At 40.7% G+C, this 23,665-nt stretch overlaps 1 long non-coding RNA gene across 1 annotated transcript in view; it reads left to right on the forward strand.

Annotated features, from left to right (window-relative positions):
- LOC121861636 overlaps nucleotides 1–22,685 on the forward strand; it is a 66,313-nt gene extending 43,628 nt beyond the window's left edge. The window contains exons 6-9 of the long non-coding RNA XR_006088052.1: nucleotides 203–340; nucleotides 3,212–3,443; nucleotides 18,687–18,815; nucleotides 22,465–22,685. This is a non-coding gene — a long non-coding RNA (uncharacterized LOC121861636). The remainder of the gene's footprint in view (nucleotides 1–202; nucleotides 341–3,211; nucleotides 3,444–18,686; nucleotides 18,816–22,464) is intronic.
- Nucleotides 22,686–23,665: the final 980 nt, after the last annotated feature.

The raw sequence follows: 23,665 nt of genomic DNA on the forward strand, positions 1-23,665 counted from the left end.
CAGGTACGCACACGATTTACACAGACCCTTAGACAACGACACAGCTCCGTATAATAGCACACACGCCTTCACATAAACAGACTCATAAAACGTGTACAGATAAGCACGTACTCTCTCTCTCTCTCTCTCTCTCGCGTGTGATATTTTCTTTATGTTCACTAAAAAATTTGATCGAAAATTGATAAATGTTTTTATTTTACAGACCAGCACGCAGCAGACCAGTTAGGACTCATCTGACGTCATTACAAAAGGAACCAATTAGAACTCACCCGACGTCAAGACTCAAGGAACCAATTAGCACTCACCTGACGTCAATACTCAAGGAACCAATTAGAACTCGGTAATTACTCATACATCATAAACCCTCAAAGAGATTAATTAGGACTCATACCTGACGTCAATATACGGAGGTTTTCAAATTCACTCCTCCCCCACCTCTCCCTCTCCCCCACCTCTCCCTCTCCCCCACCTCTCCCTGTCCCCCACCTGACCCTGTCCCCCCTCCTCCCCCCCCCCAACAAGCCGCGGCAGAACTGATGGGCGTCGGGACGTGAATGAAGGCCGAGCTTGGTATTTAACTAACCACAAGGTATGTGTGTCCTTCTAGCAGGGATTGAGGCTTTCAGAGCACAGTTACGTAGACCCTGGCAACAAAGAAACAAATTAGTAAACACCAACAGATATGATATGCTATACTGTATACTGTACTGAATAGATAAATTTAACTATATACACTAAGTCGATAATATACTATATATACAGATAAATTAAATAATATAGTTCTGAATTTCAAACGTAAGGCCACCGTTGATAGATAAACAAATAGATGCAGTAAATAATTTTTTTTTTTAGATTTACTCTGTGAAAAAACTATTTACAGGTTCTTTATGTATATGTTACCCTAGATTTAGTATAACTTCATATAATTAATAAATAAAAATTTTATTTAAACAAGTAAAAATATTTATATTAGATTTCTAGTTGTATCACTGTCTTTTTTAATCACCACTACGTTAATTAAACTTATCCCCCTTCTAGTTAAACCATCAGTCAACCACACCAGACGTCGCCCCTTACTGTTATACCAGCACCCACGCTACCACCCCACCTTGTTCCCTCATCACCCACGTAACCACACCAGACGTCGCCCCATACTGTTATACCAGCACCCACTAGCACCCCTACACCCACCTTGTTCCCTCATCACCCAAGTAACCACACCAGACGTCGCCCGTACTGTTATACATCACCCACGTAACCACACCAGACGTCGCCCCATACTGTTATACCAGCACCCACGCTACCACCCACCTTGTTCCCTCATCACCCACGTAACCACACCGGGCATCGCCCGTACTGTTGCCTGTAGCACCACACTACCACACCCACCTTGTTCCCCTCATCACCCGTAATAACCACCAGACGTCGCCCCGTACTGGTATACCAGCACCCACTACCACCCCACCTTGTTCCTCATCACCCACGTAACCACACCAGACGTCGCCCGTATGTTATACCCGCCCACGCTACCACCCGCGCTTCCCTCATCACCCACGTAACCACACCAGACGTCGCCCCGTACTGTTATACCAGCACCCACACCACCACCCACCTTGTTCCCTCATCACCCACGTAACCACACCAGACTGTCGCCCCGTACTGTTATACCAGCACCACGCTACCACCCCACCTTGTTCCCTCATCACCCACGTAACCACACCAGGCGTGGCCCCGTGCATGTTATACCAGCACCCACACTACCACCCCACCTTGTTCCCCTCATCACCCACGTAACCACACCAGACGTCGCCCGGCCTGTTATACCAGCACCCACACTACCACCCACCTTGTTCCCTCATCACCCACGTAACCACACCAGACGTCGCCCCTTACTGTTATACCAGCACCCACACTACCACCCCACCTTGTTCCCTCATCACCCACGTAACCACACCAGACGTCGCCCCTTACTGTTATACCAGCACCCACACTACCACCCCACCTTGTTCCCTCATCACCCACGTAACCACACCAGACGTCGCCCCATACTGTTATACCAGCACCCACGTAACCACCCCACCTTGTTCCCTCATCACCCACTGACACCAGGCGCTAAACCCCTACTGTTAAACCTCTGCCTATTCAAGTTAACTATTCACGTAACCACACTTATGTCTGTCCCACACTGTTAAAACCACTACCCATTCTATTAAGTCATTCCTCCCATTTCTTACACCACTACCTACCCTTTCTGACAACTATCCATATTACTACTCCTCCCTTGCCCACCTTCTCTGTTAAACCACCGCCCAACACACGAGACTTTTCCCCTATATTTTTTTTTATAACTATGATCCACACAATTAAGCCACTGCTCCTGTCTTTTTAAACTACTTCCCATATCACTAAACACTTGTGAAACCACCACCAGACGCTCCTCCCCCCAGTCAGACCACTAGCTGTTAAACCAGGACCATACTTCCGCGAGGCTCCAGACAAGGTCTTTAAGTGGTACGTGATCTCTGGTCTTCCACACGAAAGGAGAGAAAGGGAGACCTGGATTCTCAAAGGTTTTACACGTTAATTTTTTCCATTTGCAGTTGTACAAACTCGTCTCAGTGGCTCACTTAAAACTACGGTACAAAGATAACGTCCAAAAGTGCGTTAAAATTACACTGAGACCCAACCATGACTGTATGTTGTCTCTTCTCAGTTTAAGGGAAAATAAACCACTTAGAAATCAGACGAAGGCTTGTTTGTGTAGAAGCAGGTTCTCTGCTCTGCTTCAGGCCAATTTCACCGAGAGGGTCTGAGTAGATGTGTATTTACATGAATCAACAGCAACATTTGAAGTTCCACTTGCTTGACTTTACGACATGTTTTACCTCCCTAATACATCTTTTCTTCGATTTCTCATTGTATCTTTATTCCTCTCTAAAATCCATTTGGTCAAGAGCATGCAAGAATATTTATCTCGTAAACTCAAATTTTCCTAAGATTTTTCGGGGTATTTGATTTTTTTAAGAACAATTATGTGTTCAAGAAAGTTTATTGATCCAAACAATTTCATGTAATTTTTTTTTTTACGATTTCAGGAGATTAGCTTCACTAACGACATGTGTAATAGAAAAAAGTAAGATTTCGATGGCTTTTCTTGACCTCTTTCACTAATTTTTTCTGTACTTTCAGACTGAGATGTGTTTACTTTCAGACTGAGATGTGTTTGTCACGTTGGATCTTCAGAAGACACTCAGGAGCCCGAGATATATTTATGAAAGCCCTGCCCTTGAGGTGAAGGATTTGTCCCATGTTAACAGCGACAGTACGAGCAGTCAGCAGCGTCTAGCAGTCACCTCCATCCAGCTGTATGAACTTAGGTGTGGAAACTTCTCCTGGCATACGTTACCCCATCTCCTGGCTTCATTACGCTAGTTTAAAACTCAGTAAGTCAGATTTTCCTTCTCACACACACACACACACACACAATTTCTTTCTTTTACTTGCAGGAGTGGGACGCATTAGAGACGTTCGTGCTTCTTACTAGGTTTTGGTGGATCCATCTGGCCATTCTGTCGCACTCTCAACATCAAAGCTCGCCATGCAAAGAGGGATCTTCCTCCTTTACTCCGAGTCTTGCCTGAAGAATCTCTCTCTCTCTCTCTCTCTCTCTCTCTCTCTCTCTCTCTCTCTCTCTCTCTCTCTCTCTCTCTCTCTCTCTCTCTCTCTCTCTCTCTCTTTCTCTCTCTCTCTCTCTCTCTCTCTCTCTCTCTCTCTCTCTCTCTCTCTCTCTCTCTCTCTCTCTCTCTCTCTCTCTCTCTCTCTCTCTCTCTCTCTCTCTCTCTCTCTCTCTCTCTCTCTCTCTCTCTCTCTCTCTCTCTCTCTCCCCTCTCTCTCTCTCTCTCTCTCTCTCTCTCTCTCTCTCTCTCTCTCTCTCTCTCTCTCTCTCTCTCTCTCTCTCTCTCTCTCTCTCTCTCTCTCTCTCTCTCTCTCTCTCTCTCTCTCTCTCTCTCTCTCTCTCTCTCTCTCTCTCTCTCTCTCTCTCTCTCTCTCCTCTCTCTCTCTCTCTCTCTCTCTCTCTCTCTCTCTCTCTCTCTCTCTCTCTCTCTCTCTCTCTCTCTCTCTCTCTCTCTCTCTCTCTCTCTCTCTCTCTCCCTCTCTCTCTCTCTCTCTCTCTCTCTCTCTCTCTCTCTCTCTCTCTCTCTCTCTCTCTCTCTCTCTCTCTCTCTCTCTCTCTCTCTCTCTCTCTCTCTCTCTCTCTCTCTCTCTCTCTCTCTCTCTCTCTCTCTCTCTCTCTCTCTCTCTCTCTCTCTCTCTCTCTCTCTCTCTCTCTCTCTCTCTCTCTCTCTCTCTCTCTCTCTCTCTCTCTCTCTCTCTCTCTCTCTCTCTCTCTCTCTCTCTCTCTCTCTCTCTCTCTCTCTCTCTCTCTCTCTCTCTCTCTCTCTCTCTCTCTTTTGTTATGGTCCAGAGCAATTCTCCTTAATGCCTCAGGATTTTGTCTCCCCTGCAGTGATTCAGGATATTTTTTCTTTTAATTTAATTCCAACACTGGGAAATAAATTTACTTTAACCCATTTTTTTTAGGAAGTTTCTTTGTCAAAAATCATTTAATTAAGCCACAGAGAAATGTGGGATGATGTGAAGATTAGCCACCCCAGCTTATATCACTTGATGATTAAACACCCTAATGCTACCTAGGGGTCTTAGGTTATGTTAGTCCTAGGGTGTTTACTGATAAGTGATATAAGCTGGGGTGGCTACTCTTCACGTGATCCGAAATGTGTTTACGTAGACTCAGTTTGTTGATGGCGTTCTTTTGACCAATATCAATCCAATTAAAACACTGGGATGTACATCAACACAAACCCAATTACAGGTAGTTGTTGTAGTGTATCACATGAAGATCAGCCACCCCAGTTTATTTCACCTGATGATTAAACACCCTAACGCTACTTGTTGACATAGGTTAGGTTAGCGTTAGAGTGATTATTCATAACATGTAAGAAGCTTGGGTGGCTAAAGTTCATGTGAACCTCTAAGTTGTGCCTTTGTTCAAAAATCTCGTAAAAAAAATAAGCAAAAATTTCACTTAACAAAAATTCTTGAGGAGCTGTTCTTTGTTCACAGTGATATCGGTGAGTGTTGGGAGACAAGACCCCAGGGATCAAGGGAGGGGGGGGGTCTACAACCTATATTAAACTAAACCATTAAACATATGGGATAAACCAGATGATTATGTGTAATGAGTATTAGTTTTTGTTGTATCTTAGTAGACAATCTCCCGTAACTCCTTCACTACGGGGACGCCACTTTTGATATTTTATTTGGTTAACGTTAGACGATTTTGTTCAGCAGAGTAAGGACCCCGTATACAATGGTTCACATAATTTTCTCTAGCATGTGTGTGTGTGTGTGTGTGTGTGTGTGTGTGTGTGTGTGTTTGATTTTGTGTATGGTTGTGTACTTGTGTGCATATAGTTATCTGCTTGTGATGTCTGTTTGCATGTGTATGGTTGTTTGCTTGTGTGTGTGTGTATAAGGATGTTACAGGTGTCTAGTAAACGTGTTCTACTTCATGGTTGTCTACCTGGTTGACTCACCTGGCTAAGAGGAATGTGAAGGTTGGTGGTGGTGGTGGTGGTAGGGAGAGGTAGAGGGGGTAGCATGGGAGAGGGGGGTGAGTTATATGAGAATTTGTGTGTGTGAAAGAGAGAGAATTTAAGATAATATGTAAAAGAAAATTTGTGTGAGAGAGATACAGTGCCTGTCAGCATCAAACACACACACACACACACACACACACACACACACACACACACACACACACACACACACACACACACACACACACACACACACACACACCAACTAATAATTTCACCTTTTCCACTGTCAAGGTCAAGCAAAAGAGGCGAGAGCTGACTCACCTCCCCTGCCATTTAACTTCCCAGTCCTCTTAAGAACATAAGAATGGAGGAAACTGCAGCGCCCCTATTGGCCCATACTGGGCAGTCCCGTTTACACCCAACCCCTATTGCTCATATAAGCATCCAATCTATGTTTGAAGCTATTCAGCGTATTCGAGTTAATGATGATATTTGGTAACTTGTTCCATTCATCCACTACTCTGTTTCCAAACCAGTGTTTACTTATTTTACGCCTAAATCTAAATTTGTCTAATTTAAAACCATTGTTACGAGTTTGCTACTGGTTGGATAGTTTGAGTACCTTTGTAATGTCCCCTTTGTTTAGCCCTGCCTTCCACTTATACACTTCTATCAGGTCGCCCCTCGCTCTACGTCTCTCAAGGGAGTGCAAATTAAGATGCTTTAACCTGTCTCTATACTCAAGGTTCCTAATGCCCGGGATTAGTCTTGTCGTTCTCCTCTGAATTCTTTCCAAGGATTCTATATCCATTCTGTAATGTGACCAGAACTGAACTGCATAATCCAGGTGTGGTCTCACAAGAGCAAGATACAGTTTTAGGATGACCTCGCTAGTCTTGTAACTAACACTCCTTTGTATGAACCCAAGTACTTTATTAGCCTTGTTACAAGCAAAAACACATTGTTTACTTGGCTTAAGGTTCCTACTTATCATTACTCCTAAATCTCTCTCGCAGTCGGATTTCTCTATGGCATCGTTGTTCATCTGGTATCTGGTTTCCCTGTTTACATCTCCTATACTGAGTACTTTACATTTGTCCACGTTGAATTTCATCTGCCATTTTTCAGACCATTCGAAAAATTTTTTTAGATCTTCCTGTAGTTTTGTGGAGTCCTCGTCAGATTTAATAACACGTCCTATTTTAGTGTCATTAGCAAATTTGCTTATGTTGCTGTCTATGCCGATATCTATGTCGTTTATGTATATAATAAATAATAATGGTCCAAGTACTGAGCCTTGGGGAACTCCACTTGTGACGTTGCTCCAATGGGACTTAGTGCCATTAATGCTCACTCGCTGTTTCCTGTCCTGTAACCACGCCCTAATCCATTTAAGGATGTCACCTTTGATGCCATGAGCTTCTACCTTTCTAATTAGTCTTTCGTGGGGGACTCTGTCGAAGGCTTTGCTAAAGTCGAGATATACCACATCATAATTGTGCCCCTCGTCCACCTATTCGAAAACTGATGAAAAGAATGTTAATAGATTAGTTAGACAAGAACGTCCGCTTGTGAAGCCATGCTGGGAATCATTGATCAATGGGTGCTTCTCCAGGTGATTTCGAATAGAGTTTGAAATGATTGCTTCCAGTAATTTGCCTACTATTGATGTTAGACTGATTGGGCGGTAGTTAAGAGGATAGTGATCTATCCCCCTTCTTGAAAATCGGTATTACATTCGCTATCCTCCAGGATTCTGGTACTACACCTGTTTTTAAGGACATGTTAAACAAGTTTGCTAAGGACATACTAAGCTCTTCCTTACATTCCTTTAATACTCTGGCAAATATCTCATCGGGACCAGGTGACTTATTAGGCTTTAGTTTGTCTATTTGCTTACTAACATCGTTACTAGTCACTACTATCTCACTTAATTTGTTTTCTTCACTATCTCTGAATAAGTCGGTGCCCCGGGTATCATGTATAAATTTTCGGTGGTGAAAACTGTTGAAAAATATTTATTCAAATTATTGCTCATTTCTCTGTCGTTATCAGTGAGCTCGCCGGTGTCTGACCGTATTGGTCCAATCTTTTCTCGTGTTTTAGTTTGATACATTTGGTAGAACCCTTTGGGGTTTGTCTTCGCCTCCCTTGCTATCCTTACCTCATTATTCCTCTCGGCTTTCCTTATCTCGGTTTTAACCCTACTCGCCAATACCCTATAATAATCCCGGAGGTGAATTTCGCCACGATTTATCCTTCTACCTATAGCCTTCCTTTGGCCAATGATGTTCTTTAAATAATTATTTATCCATTAAGGGTCATTGTTGTCTGATCTGAGTTTTTTGTATGGTATGTTCTGCCTTTGTGCATTAAGTAACTCACTATTTAAATTGTCGTGGAACTCGGCAATCTCAGATCTCGTTATCAGGTCGGTGTCATCTGTCAGGTTCACCGCCAAGCGTGACACCCCCTCTCTCAGCTGCCTCTTTAAACTGTCAAAGTTTGCCCTTCTGAAATCTGGTACTTTAGTGGAATTTTCCTTACGTCTGCCCTGAAAATCTAACTGCAATCTAATTTCTTTGTGATCTCTGTTTGCAAGTTCGTTCCCTACCTTGACATTGCTAATGAGGTTTTCTCTGTATGACAGAACTAAATCGAGTATATTATTACCCCGGGTGGGTTCGGTTATATGTTGACTTAGAAAACAGTCCTGGATCGTCTCGAGAAAATCCTCTGATTCTGAGTTACCTGTAAGGTCAGTCCAATCTATTTGGCCAAGGTTAAAGTCGCCTACTATACAGACTCCTCCCCTTAGCCCCTTTCCACCCATTAGATAATCCCCTTTATTCTCTTTGCCATCCATTAGATACATCCCTACCTTCCCCCTTACCCATTAACCACAGCCCCATTTCCCTCTCCCTATTAACCACATTAACTTCATTTCCTCTCCCCATTAGCCACAGTAACTTCATCCCCCCTCCACAGTAATGTTATCCCCCTCCCATTAGCCACAATAACTTTATCCCCCTTCCCCATTAGTTCCACCCCACCTATTACCATCCCATTGCACCCATTAGCCACACCCTCTTAACCTCTCCCTCTAGCGCCCCTTTAGGCAGAGAAGTTCACTGGCCAATTACACTTCAGTTTAGCAAGGGTCACCCAGCACGGGGCAGGGAACGGTACTTCTGGATGGGGATCGACTGGTCATGTTAGTTAGGGAGTGTTTAGTAATGTTAGTTAGGATCTGTTAGTTATGTTAGTGATGGATTATTTACTTATTTTAGTTATTCCCAGATTTTTACTTTACTTAAGGATCTCGTAATTACTTTAGTTTAGTTTAATAATTCAACAGTGTTCAGTCCTAGTTCCTCGAAAGTCAAAATAGAAAGCTGGAATTCTGAGGAAATTACTGTGACGTGGCAACACAACCCCAGGTAGACCTACAGTAGTTGCCAGGCGTCACTAGCGTCCACCTGCGGGTTATAGGGTCCATACACTCGAGGCTCTTACTTTTAACTTCTTCCCTGACCTCAAATGATGGTGTGACTACTTTTAATTGGTTACTTTAAGAGTTAAGTACTAATTGATTTAAGTATCTAAGAGGTTAAAATATTCTTAATGTAATTTTTTGTGATTAGAACTAGCAGAAGATACGTCATTGAATTGTACTGGAGACTGTCTTGTAAGTAGATACGTTCTTTTATCATTCATTTGTGAGGTACAATTAACGTAGGAGCCTTTCTGACTCCGGTACCAGAGACTTAACCACAGAACTGCGCAGTGGAGCGACGCCCGTGAGTGGTAGTCCCCCACCTCCCCAACATCCACCCTGTAGTTTCAGAAGTTTGTGTGTTAAGGTCTCCCTTAGCTGGTGAAGTGAGGAATACATTAAACTGGTTTTCTGAAGCTAAGGTGCAAAGATGGAATCGTTAATTTGATTCTCTTAATTTTTCACCTTCAGTAAATTGTAACAGGAACAATATAGTATTATCACACTGAACCCCTGAAGGTTCTACGCGAAGGTAACGGCTTAAGTATCAGAATTACCACGAGATTCAATTGTACAGTAATTAGATGCTAACTCATACTTTAGTTATGAGGAAAATGCTAAGTTAAGAATCATCTGGAATTCGAAACCCGTTCTTGACAAGTACCTGAGGCTTCCGTCGCCTTAACATATCCACCACAGAATTGCTAACGATATCCCCGAGGTTGGCTTACGGACGTGCTGAAAGTTTTGGCCAGTTGAAAAATACAGTATAGCATCAGGGTAAATAATGGATGAAAGTTGTTAGAGGATTTACAAGAGCCATAAATCTGTCTTTGTCAGTGTTGGGTGAGAGCATATATGAATGCATCATTGGAGCATGTGGGCGATTCGATAATGGTTGGAATACTGTACTCTCTTTAAGGAAGAGACATTCTTGTTGCCTTTGATGCTGGTTCTTAGTTTGATATCATCTCCGGACGCTGGTGACATGTACACGTGACATCATTCACACACACACACACTATAATACATCAAAATGTTGAACTAAGTTGGCGTACATCGCTTGTCAACAAACGATTATTGCCAAAACCTACCAAAAATTTGTCACTTAAATACCAAAGATGAGACCCCTGCCAAGAGTGCCAGCGAAACCGGTTGTAGATATTTATTTGGAGGGGGCTCTACGCATATTACTCAGTGTTAGACGCTGCAACAACACATTAACATGTATCTTGATGTCAGTCGACAGTAGGCTGGCATTTTGATTATTTTGCCACATGGGTGGTCGCTCATCATAAGTTGTGGGGTGTAGAAGGGGCTGTATGATAAAGTATTAATCTTCTCTAACTCTCAACCTAACCCAATCCAGTTTACCGCACCCTAACCTAACCTATTTCCCTAACCCAAAACACCCTAACCTAATCATATACAGTCCGCTCCGGCGTAACCATACTTCACTCAAACCTAACTTTACCCATTCCAACCAAGCCTAACCCAGCTTAACTCAATTTACCCGGATTTTGGAAGTTTAATACAAAATTAGTTTGGTGGTGGAAATACGTCTACTGTATATAGTATTAGTGTTATGGAATTTTGTTCATGTGTCGTGGAGGACATGGCTGATACAGAGGTAATAAAACTACAGTAGTGATAACATATTTCTTTATATCTTAACCCGACATCTGCTGCTGTTAGTGTCGTCATTACACACAACAACCGTCAAATAATTTCTTATAGCCTACACATTTGTATTCGGTTATTTCTATTTTTTGTGTGTGTAAAATGTAAAGTAACGTGTGTAATATAATCTAGAAATTAAGATATACAGTCTCGGAAATTACAAGTCGCTCACACTAAAGAACAAACGCGTTAGCAATAGTTAGCAGTGAAAATATGTGTAGAAATATACCGAGAGTCTACAATCGTCGGATCAATTGAGCGCTTTTGTTCATATCATAGTGAAATAATGATTAGTTAACATATATTTTATTACAATATAGCTTACACCACCCGCAACCCACACCGTATAGCATGTTGGTCTGGCTCCTGCTACAGCGACTCGCCCACTGACAACAGCTGTTTCTAGCAGGGGTGGTGACTGGGGCACCTCTCTCTGGGTTTCGTCACCTCTCAATAAGTATCGTTTTCACTCGCTATCACCTCTTTTAACTCCTTTAAGCCTTCGCTATTACCAGTTCTTGAAGTCAACATAAATACAGTATGTCATTTTTGATAATGTTTATCTGATGAATAAGTAATTAGCGATGTACAATAAAGTATATTTAGACAATATACGAAAAGTAAACACTAGAGTTCGATCGTGTTGAGTGGGCCTGTATGTGTATCCTCCCATGAGCTTTACGCAAGCACTTCACAAGGTCAAGTATAGCCTAACACCTTCCTTGGGGCTCTTAACACATACTTTCAGCATTATATAAGGCATCATAGAGCCCATAATACATTGCCCGAAACATACAATTTCTTTCATACGAATTCCGGCTCTGTTTCCAAACACATTAAAGGCGAGAGTTTAGTGCAACACTGCAGTTGTGTTTATTATTAACCAAAAGCAGTTATAGAGCGCGTGAGATTTAATCATTTAGACTTGCCTTTGGCAAGATTTTCACGTTTACGTCCAGGTGCAAGAGAGGCGATAGTGGCTTGCCAGGTGTAACTCCACCTGTTATCTTCACTTAGCGGGCATGAGGGCTGCCTCCACCGCACACTATTTTTTTCGCCCAATATTCAAACTCTACAAAAACAATCCCTTATCTGTATTTTTACTTATACCAGACCAGTTATGTTAATTTTTTAGATTTTTTTTTTAACGACATGAGGTCTCTCTGAAGGCTATTTTTAACTCCAGTATAACATTTAAAAAAAAGTTAGATAGTGTGTATTCGAGAAGGCAAGTGAACATGCCCGGCCTGATATCGCCGACCAGTGGGAAACGAGTTTTATATATTTGCTGGTTTCTAATTGGTCGGCCTGGCATTGACCAAGCAGCAACATGAACGTCGAGCTATCAGACGAATGTTGGTGTGTAGCAATTGGACGTAGCTTCAAAATCAACTTATTTTTCATCCCTGATAGTTTATGTTACAAATATCGCATTGGTATTTAGAGTAATGCATCTCGAACCATTCAAAACATCGCATGGAATAGTTTAAAGAAAAGGTTGTCAATTTAAAGAAAGAATACAAATAATAGACATCTCCTGGTTCTTACGCCGCAGAGATGCCCCGTTCACGGACACTTGTTAGATAGAGTTGGATCCTCTTAGGCTCTTGCCGTCGCTTGGATGGAGGATTCCCGCTATGCTCTCTTATGGCGAACGGTGTCTCCTGACGCGGCCGGTAAGAGGGTTGAACCTTATCACAAAGTTAGAGCAAGATTCTATAAAGGTGGCATCATTGCAGAGGAGGAACTTCGAACAGCTGACAAACAGATAGACGTGGCGGGGCAGGTTTTTGTTAAGTGATGCTTGGAGACTGTAAAGGCTTGGCTAGCAGGAGGGGGTAATCGTCTTCCTCTTCCACATGCTTCTCTTACTCTTCCTCCTCCTCCATTTCTTTGTTCTGATATTTTACCTTTACTCATTCTACTCCTTTTTCTGACCCTTCATCTCTCTCTCACAAGAGAAATTAATTTGCTGTGTTTCAATTACAAACTAAGTATAAACAAGAAGTGTACCCAGAGGTGTAATGGTGGGACGACCAAATGGAGGCGTGAGACAGACTTATCACCTTACTCTTCACTGACTCCACCTATACTTCCCTCCTACCTCCTCCTCCACACATTGTCCCTCCACCTATCACCCCTCCTACTACCACCCTTCTCCACCCATCATCCCTCCTACTACCACCTTCCTCCACCCATCACCCTCCTCCACCCATCACCCTCCTACTACCACCTTTCTCCACCCATCATCCCTCCCATTTCTCTTCTCCACCCATCACCCCCTACCTTCCCTCCCCCCCCATACGAGTTAGTCAATTAATTCGTGATAAGTTGCAACTTTTGTTAAACCAAGGAAAGGGCGTGGGCCAATCCTGATAAAGGTGAGTGGGGGGAGATGGTAGAGAAAGAGGGAGGGATGATGAGTGGGGGAAAAAGAGTGGGATAATGGTTAAGGGAGAAAGAGGAAAGGGTGTTGGGTGGGGGAGAAAGAGTGGGATGTTATAGAGAAATCCGACTGCGAGAAAGATTTAGGAGTAATGATAAGTAGGAATCTTTAGCCAAGTAAACAATGTGTTTTTGCTTGAAACAAGGCTAATAAAGTACTTGGGTTCATACAAAGGAGTGTTAGTTACAAGACTAGTGAGGTCATCCTAAAACTAAATCTTGCGCTTGTGAGACCACACCTGGATTACGCAGTTGAATTCCGGTCACCGTATTACAGAATGGATATAGAATCCTTAGAAAGAATTCAGAGGAGAATGACAAGACTAATCCCGGGCATTAGGAACCTTGAGCACAGAGACAGGTTAAAGCATCTTAATTTGCACTCCCTCGAAAGCCGTAGAGTGAGGGGCAATATGATAGAGGTGTATAAATGGAAGTCAGGGCTGAACAAATGGGACATTACCAAGGTAGGCAAACTATCCAACCAGGAGCGAACTCGTAACAATGGTTTTAAATTAGACATTTAGATTTAGGCGCGGAATAGGTAAACATTGGTTTGGAAATAGAGTAGTAGATGAATAGAACAAGTTACTAAATATCATCATTAACTCGAATACGCTGGAAAGCTTCAAACATAGGTTGGATGGATATATGAGCAATAGGGGTTGGGTGTAAATGGGACTGCCCAGTATGGGCCAATAGACCCGCTGCAGTTTCCTCCATTTTTATGTTCTTATGATGGGTGAGGAAGAAAGAGTGGGATGATGGATGAAGGAGAAAGAGTGAGGTGTGATTGGTGGGGGAGAAAGATGTAGAGTGGGAGGGATGTAAAGCTGGTTTCTACTCGATAACCAGGAGGACATACACAGGTCTCTACATATTACCCTCACTCACTGCTTAAGGGGACGGAGCTCTAATCCGGTTAAAAGTGGACATTTGATCCAAGAATATGTCAAGAGTTACATTGGCGACGACTGCCTGGTCAGCGATCTGGGGGGTGCAGGGAGAGTACCGTGGCGTGGGCGGGCTCGGGGAGCTGGTCAAAAATTCTTCAGTCAGTTGGGGAAAAAAGGTTCATTGTGCTGACGAAAGAGTCCGAGTAACGAGGATGAATATAACGTCCACCAGATAACAAGTTAAGGTTATACAGTATAACAAGAATGACTTAGCTTTGATCGTTGGCTGTATTGAATCTAACATGAAAAATATCAAATACGTGGAATGAACATCCATCAGACATGTCAAAAAGAAAAGTAATTGGTCTAAATAAATGCAGTTAAGAAAAAAATGGTAAAAAAAAAGAAAAACATAAATTCGATTAGAACTATAATTTCGACTTCCAGTAGCTGACAAAAAGATGGAGACGGTATTGTTAAAAACGCGAAGGTTCTGTCGCTAAACATAGGGCAGGGTACAGCGGCTGAAGCTCACGAGTATGGGTCTGACCTATAATTATAGACCAGTTAACCCAGGGGTAAGACCCGCCTGCTAATTGCACACACCGTGATTAGAACCTCGGGCTGAGTGTGCTTTCCTGATCACCCGTCCACTGCCTGGTCTTAATTACCGACCCTGTGACCTTTAACCTGTGTGTGTGTGTGTGTGTGTGTGTGTGTGTGTGTGTATGTATGTGTGACCTTTTCCTCTACAACAACACAGTCATCAAGGTTGACATTTGTCTGCGTTAAGCTCGACACTCCATTAATTAATTATAGTCACACACACACATACACACACACACATACACACACACACACACACACACACACACACACACATATACACACACACACACACACACATACACACACACATACACACACACACACACACACACACACACACACACACACACACACACACACACACACACACACACATACACACACACACACACACACACACACACACACACACACACACACACACACACACACACACACACACACACACACACACACACACACACGGACATAGCAGAATCACATCCACTCGGACAGACAATTTGGTAGATAGATAGATAGACACAGATGGACAGATAGATAGATAGATAGACAACTGGGATAGAAGTAGATATATAAAACAGACATAAACAGATACTTAGATAGACACAGAGACATACATTGATAGATTGACAACATATACAGAAAGATAGACTGATAGATATACAGATAGACAGACAAACAGGTTAATAGATAGACGCAAAGACAGGGACAAGCAGACAGTATATAGACAGAGACAGGCAGACAGATAAACACAAAGACAGACAGGTAGAGCAGAGTGTAAGCTGCGTCATGGTGGCGTGGCGGGGGTCAACTTTCACTTCCTGCAATTATTCATTATTTATCTCATGTTCTTGTCCTTCCCCTCCCTCCCTCTCTCCCTCTCTCCCTCTCTCCCTCTCTCCCTCTGTCTCCTACCCTCCCTTCCTCCCTCATGTTCACTCACTAGAAACTGACGCGAGTATTGTCGTCTTTGTGTGTGTGTGTGTGTGTGCCAACGCGTGTTTTTGTGTGTGTCTGACTAGGTGTACATGTGTAAGTGTATTTGCCAACTTCTGTTTGTGTGTATGTGTGTGTGTGTGCGACTGTAAGGGTACTTGTGTAAGTGTGTTTTCCAACTTGTGTGTGTGTGTGTGTGTTTGTTTGTAGATGGATGTATTGTGTATATGTGTGTATTTGGGTGTATATATACCTATTTGCTGTATGTGTGGATATGTTTGTATGAGGGTGGATGAACTGTAAGTGTGTCTGCTTGTGTATGTATACAAACTGAGAGTCAAAAAGCAGCGCCGTCAAGCGTTACCATAGCAACCGTCATTGTTTGTGGCATGACTCATAATGGTTGTTTGTGTCACGTGAGTTATGATTGGTCAATCTGGTGGGGTTGTTTGTCACGTGAGTTATGATTGGTCAATCTGGTGGGGTTGTTTATGTCACATGACTTATGGTTGGGTAATCTGGTGGTTGTTTGTGTCACGTAATTCATGATTGGTCGAACTAGTCTGCCCCCGACACACACACACTTGTTGGTTAGTAAAAACATTGCATATACAACACTTAACACACAGCTCCAGTTAACATTGATATAATAATCCCAGTCGGTAGTAAACATCTAGATAATCCTATCAGGCAAATTTACCGGCTCTCCAATCCTATATATCCAGATTAGGGTTCAGGATTAGGCTGCCACTGTGATGAATGTGTGTCCGCAGCTGTTACAGTTACCACACATGTTAAAATCTAACCTCCATCTAACACAGTTTGTGACGCTTTACTCTTTGTGTTTATAGTTTATGTTGAATATTTTTCATTAGTTATTAGGGATCACCTGAAGATTACCACACCTACCCTATGTTACCGTAAGATTAACTACCCTAAGGCTAACCTAACCTAATCTAACATAGCATAATCTAGCCTAACCTAACTTAATCTAACCTAACCTAACTTAATCTCCAATGTAATGTTAGAGTGTTTAATCATCATGTGAAATAAGGATGCTTCATGTAATCTTTATTAACCTTATTAATAGTTGTATACTTTATTTGTATTGTTTTAAGTCGTATTAATCACTGTATATATTTTTGTCACTATTATTATCACTATTGTTATTATTTCATCTAATTATTTTTATTTCTGGAACATTAAGATTTATTTATTTACTTATTTATTTATTTTTATTTTTAGGGGGAGGAACTTGCCTCTGTGTGTATGATAAACAAGTGTCAATATAGTGTGAGTGACGACACCTGCACACCTGTGGCACTGACAGACAGATGCACATATTCACTCGCACACAACAGAAATACATGACAAGAAAAAAAATGAAATAAATACATACAAGTACAGTACACAACAATAACAAATTCATACAAACAGATAAAATAAACACAAATACAAAACAAACGCTTACAGATACAAGATATAAACAAGATGGAACAAAAAAGAAGACACAAACAATGTGAAATACAAAACACGAATATAAGTGAAGACAAAACACACAAACGTATACAGATAGATACTACATACACAAAATAGAAACACACACACACACACACACACGTACGCACGCGCGCGCGCGCACACCCAGTAACCCTCCTCACATACACAAATAACCCCAGTCTGTACAGAACAATTAACTCTCCCTGGTGGTCGTTAAGGGGAAACGATGGTTGGGAGGGGAGGCGACTGCAGAACGCGGTTCTGTGCAAAAAACAGGTGTGACCTAGAGCTGGGTCATATAACAACGGGAAAAGGATAATCCATTTAACGCAGCCTAACCCCACAAAAAATATATATTCAAACTTGAACCAAATATACAAAAACTATGGATGGAATTTGGAAATTTATTGCAATTTCTACGAAAATAATTTGACTTTCAACACCACAGTTTTGTTGCACGGTTCAGTTGTACCACAGAACCGGGACTTATAAAAGTGCCGGGTTACGTCGAAGTGAAGGGATGTACTTTATCGTGAAAATATAGAGACTGATTTTTATTCAAAAGATAGATCACAACATCGGGTAATAAATATACAGTGTGTGTTTTAGCATCGAGGATTAAATACAGTACTGTACCTGTAGCCAGTATATGAACAAGCAGGCGTATAGACTTTACTCTTCATGTTTAAACAATTTGATTCAATATTTTTGTCATGAAGTAGAATACAGTATTAAAAACTACAGTAAGCCGTTTATATATCAATACAAACCTGCTTTTAAAGGCATTAATTACCTTCTGTGACCTTGTTTGGAGAGCCAATACCTGTGTTAATTACCGTCGATAAAAACCCTTGTTGATAGGTACACTACCAATTAAGGCCCTGGCAATTGTCCCTTTATGCTCTTTTGATATGATGAACCCTTATTTGTGAAATTATGTTGAATGATTTCGTGAATTGATGTCGGACCTTCAACCCAGTGAGTGTGAGGCGTACCAATTACCGCAAATATATTATAAAGTCAGTAGGCTCTCAATACCCATTTATCCTATTAAGCATCGTGGATCTCTAAGCTTTACTCCGTTAGAGACTTGCGATGCCAAATAGGAGGAATGATTATGAATTTTTGACTTGAATCATCCTTAGACCCACGACTACATTATCCTCTCACACAACCCAGACGTAGTGACAGCATAACCCGCCAGTGCCATCCGATACACATTGCTGACAACTCCACAGGAACAACATGATTCATCGATTCCGTCTTTTTTTTTTCGTAAGATTTCGAAACTCAGGAACACTGAAGATCATTTTTCAGGGTCTTATTTTTATGAATGTAGGATAAGGGGAAAGATAATTAGGGGAAGAAGAATGGATGGAATGAAGGGAATAGAAGTGGGAGAAATGACTGAGAATTTCGTGTATTGTTGAGTGTTTATTCAGGAGAAATTATTATTATTATTATTATGATTATTATTATAACTCGGTAACTCAATACTAATAAAGATTTTCTCCTCGCAAGCAAAGGGTCTCGGGTTCAATTTCCTGCCAGACTGGAGGGCTGGGTACCTGCCTTGGACACACACCCATAAATGTGGACGCTACATGGCAGGTCATGGTCAACCCTCTCATAACCAACACTCAGTCCAAGGTACACGAAAGGCCTTAAAAGCATATCCTAGATCCTGTTTTCTTTTTCAGTGGTTCACAACCGGTAGGGCATGAGTGCTACCCACATTGTACGCTGTGTTAGCCGTAATAGTCTTGTTTTACAACTTTAAGCTGAGATTTTAGTTATAAGATGGTACACAAGGGGGCGAAGACAGGTTAATGGTACGTGGCATAAAAGTATTGTTAGCACTCGATTGCGTTACCCATGACCATTAACATTCTTGTACGGGACGAGGTAAATAAAAATATAAAAATTAAAAAAATGATGCTGTACTCTGTTGGGTACGCTACCCAATGGTGGATCGACCCATGGGGGACCCTAACATCCTATCAAGGGGATGGGGTAACCCACTAGCTGCTGAATGCCAAGAATCAGGGGATCAGCTTTGTCCGTTCATCCGCACCATGAGACGAAATGGCTTGTGTGTAAGAGTATTTTTATGTGCTTTCAACCTTATTTTAATTTTATTTATTCGTATATTTTCTCTCACCATAGCCATTTATTAGAGTTTTACTATTTCATATAAATTTTAGTAATGGGTTTTCACCTTTCTCTTGACCATATATACGGTAAAAAGAAAATGCCATAACTATCAAGCAAAAAAGTAATAGTGAGGAAGGAAATACACGAAGTCGAGCATCAGCAGTGGGGTGTAGGTCCTCGAGATCTTTATCACACATTTACACCACAACCGTGCCAGATTTTCTAGGTTGGGGGTCAGGGGCCAAGGACGATGGGGGGATTGCTCGATATGGAGGTACAATCATGAGGGTTGAGTTGCTTTCTACTGTTGTACGTATTTAATGATTACAAGTTTATCCCTCCAGGAGCAATATGTCAGGAAGTAAGATTGCTGAATGGTGTTTTAGAGTTAATATTGAGGAATAATGATCTATATACTGTAGAGCAGCTCTGTTTAATGCTTTACTATAATAGACATTTTTTATTGGTTTATGTGGTTTATGTGTGTGTGTGTGTGTGTGTGTGTGTGTGTGTGTGTGGATAAATTTATTTATATCATAATAATGTTTTATATATGTAGTTTTATACAATGAAACAGTATTTTATGCACTAGGAAAATATTTTGTGTTGCAGAATCTTGTTGTACACTATTGTATATGATTTTATTTCGTATATTATATTTATTTATGTGTGTGTGTGTGTGTGTGTGGTTTAGTACTAAGTCATTATCTTGTTAATTGTAGCAGAAAAGACACTATACATTATGAAACTATTGTCATTATTAACTCTTGTTGGGTCATTATTAGACAATAGTCTTAACTGAAGTGTTCCTATAAACTACCTTGCTGTCTGCAGTGATTTGCGTTATTATTTTTGGTGATTTTTATTGAGAAAGTTGCGTATGTTATTTACCGTACAGCACAGAACAGTATTGCAATATGAGTGATAATTGTGATGATTACTATTACTGTACATTATTCTTATAGTTTTAATTATTATAACATATTAGTACTATAAATATTATTACTCAGATACAAATATTATAAATACTGTACTCTTATTCAAATACTCTATTACTAAAGGTATCTGGATATATCTGTAAATACTATTACACTATTTAGATACAAATATATAATATTATCATTTAGGTAGCACTTGTTTATGTCTTTCTTGTGCTGGGAAAGTACTGAGGGTAGAACTGATTATCACTTGAAAGGATTTTATACGTAGTTAAAGTAATAGCGAAGCTCATAATTATCATTGCACTAGACATCGAGTGAAGGGAGAATGTGTACGTGAGTCTTCTCTTGTTTCAGCTCACCTTACAGTACTCGGTAAAAGGCGTGAAAAGTCGTCAAAAACTGTGGAGTACAAATAGAGAGATATATGTGGAGAAATAGAGAGAGAACCTTAACAAAAGATACAATTAATGGCATATTACAAACCGTGACAAAGGTATTATTCACCTGAGGTTGTTAATGATATATCTGGCATCTTTAAGGGGGTATTAGAATGCTGAGTGGAGTATTATGGTGAAAATAATATCCGTCCCTCCCTCATGGTGCCTCAATTTGGGGGGAGTGAGGGAGCAAGTGGCGTCCTCTGTGACTCCTCCACCACCAGCACCGACCTTGACGAGCCTTTCTGATAGACAGTGAACATCATAAGTGTTGAGGGTGTCATTGTTTGATGCTTTTGTGCATGGGTTGATATTTTTCTTATTTATATGTATTTAAATATACAGTACATATTTATACAGGCAAGTCTTTACCTGGTATGTTGGAGAATTGCCGAACATGAGCTAATTCCTTGATAGTTAGCATCAGCAGCTAGGGGTTTACCTAACCCCTTAGCAGGGGTGCTGGAAGTGGCCTCCATCAGACCTCAGTGCTGGGGGAAGTGAACAATGACACCTCACGGTGTCACAGTTCCCGATTGGTGTGTCTCTTGAGAGACTGGCGTGGTTTTTCTTGGTTAGACAGTCACCTATCCAAAGTGACAACCCCATCTAACATTGTTAGTTAAGGAAACACCCTCACACTATGTGTGGGTGGATTAGGAGGCCTTAGTGACCAGTCAACTTAGTAAACAAAATGAACAGCCATCAAGTACACAATGTGTGTGTGTGTAGGAACTTATATTTTCCTTACACTTGAGTTGATGATAATGAACTTCATTATAGTCGTTTAGTTGGGAATGGAATAAGAATGGTTTGTAGAAATATTAGGGACCACCTGAAGATTAGCCCACTGAGCTTATATCACCTGAAGATTATACACCTCAATGCTATTCTAACCTAACCTAACCCCTCCCCCCCCCCAGGAGAAATAAGCTGGTGTATTTTGTCATATCCCTCGACAGGCCTCTCTCAGTTTCTTCCTGCCTCACCTTCCTCCTGTCCTTTCTTTTTTTTTCTTTCATCATCCATTGTCCTACTTATTTCCTTCACTATCCCTCTCTTTCCACTTTCTTCCTCCCCTCCAGCTTTTCATATTCCCTTCCATTCCTTTCTTCATCTACAGCCATCCCTCCAGCCTATCTTCTTTTCACTCTTTCATTCATCATGTTTCCCATCCCATATCTTCCCTCTCTCCCTCCCTCTTTATACCTCAACTCTTTCTTTCTCCACCTCCTCCATAGCAGAGGAGTTGGTTGCCAGCCAAGGGAACACTGATTTCTTTTTCTTTTCAGCCAATACTGTAGGTCAAAGTCAGAGTTCAAAATCGAAGTGAGAATTATTATGTGATGATCAAATATCGTATGAAATATATACCTGTATACTGTACATTTCAATTCCATACAGGTTAATAGCACCAAATTTAACCTCAACATTTTATACATATTGTCAATACCTTTTTTATATATCATTGCCACATCCTGAAGCCAAATGAACTTTTTATATCTAAATAAAATTTCACTTTAGTGCCGTACTTTTCACTGTTAGTCTTCGAGATTAAGATTATTAAATTTTAATTTTAATGAACTTTAGTGTATTTTTCTCAGTTCACTTGGTCGTCAATATAATTTAAATAAAAATTAACACTAGTTCTTCTCACTGCTGAGTCGAGGTCATGTATATTTAACCTTTGATATAATTAAACTTTGGTTCTTTTCACTTATGGTTTATGAAAACTTCTGAATATTTTACTAAACTTATTTTTTACAGTTCACCTTCGATGCATTACACCTTTAGTTCCCTCGGCCCAGAAAATCTAATTTAAGTTTTGAAAAAATTCGCCTTCACTTCTTGACACTGGCATAATGCGCCGCCCTGAAGATACTGCATACAGGTAATGTGACTTTGTTAACTTCAGTACGGTAGGATATCACCACATCTCACAGCTGCTGTACGAGAATACGATGATATGTTTCTAGGATTACGTAAAGCTTAGCCCCAGTTTATTTTACATGATCATTGAACACACTAACGCTACCTTGTGTTGGTAGTTAAATTAGGTTAGGTTAACATTAAAGTGGTTAATAAAGTTGAAATGAATTAGGGCTAATATTCAGATGATCCTAATTCTCCAGTCAATTGAATTCTTTAATTATCTAGGGACGTGATTATCTGAGACCCGAGTTATCCAGTTTTCAATTAACCGGTAGTTAATAATTGAGGTTGTCGGTTACCGTTGCAGCCTCCCTCCTGGTATTCATACAAGCAGGAACTACAGTATTTCACATGTACCAGGGTCCCAGATACAGGTATATTTAAAATATTAGTTACTGAGTCGAGATGTATTTGAATAATTAGTTCTCGGTGTCCAGGTTTACATTTATTATTAGTTCCTGTATTGGTGGTAAAATATTGACCGTTCTTGTTAAGGGATGACTTATGTTTTAGGCCCTATTATTATATTTTTCTTGAATACGTCGAGTTATTTGTTTGTTCACTCAGGTTCTTCAGTTTGTTTATTTATTTGCAATCTTTTCACTTATGTTCATTTGTTTGGTTTGTTCTTTATCCTAGATGTATATACTGTATATTCAGTATATAGAAATGTATTGATATGTATATAAACACTCACGGGTATTAATATGTACATTCTCAAACGGTTATATATTTTCAGTCCATATACGGTATACATATACAGTACAAAATATTGCACACATACAAGGTACAGATTCACAGTATATTTATAGCGACATACATTATATATAAGCAAAAATATGGGGAATGTGTCAAATAAATTACATCATGTCAATTTATTTTAATATTTATAGACTTTGTAAATTCCTAAACTTTATTTCAATAAAATTTTCGATACGTATTTTTTTTCTTACCTTGACCACAGCAGCCTCTCCTCTTTAATCCTCCTCCTCTTCCTCTTTCACCTTCTTCTCTTTCCCTCCCCTTCTCCATCTTC

This window comes from Homarus americanus, unplaced genomic scaffold, assembly GCF_018991925.1.
Source record: "Homarus americanus isolate GMGI-L3 unplaced genomic scaffold, GMGI_Hamer_2.0 scaffold9847, whole genome shotgun sequence".
Classification (NCBI taxonomy): domain Eukaryota; kingdom Metazoa; phylum Arthropoda; class Malacostraca; order Decapoda; family Nephropidae; genus Homarus; species Homarus americanus.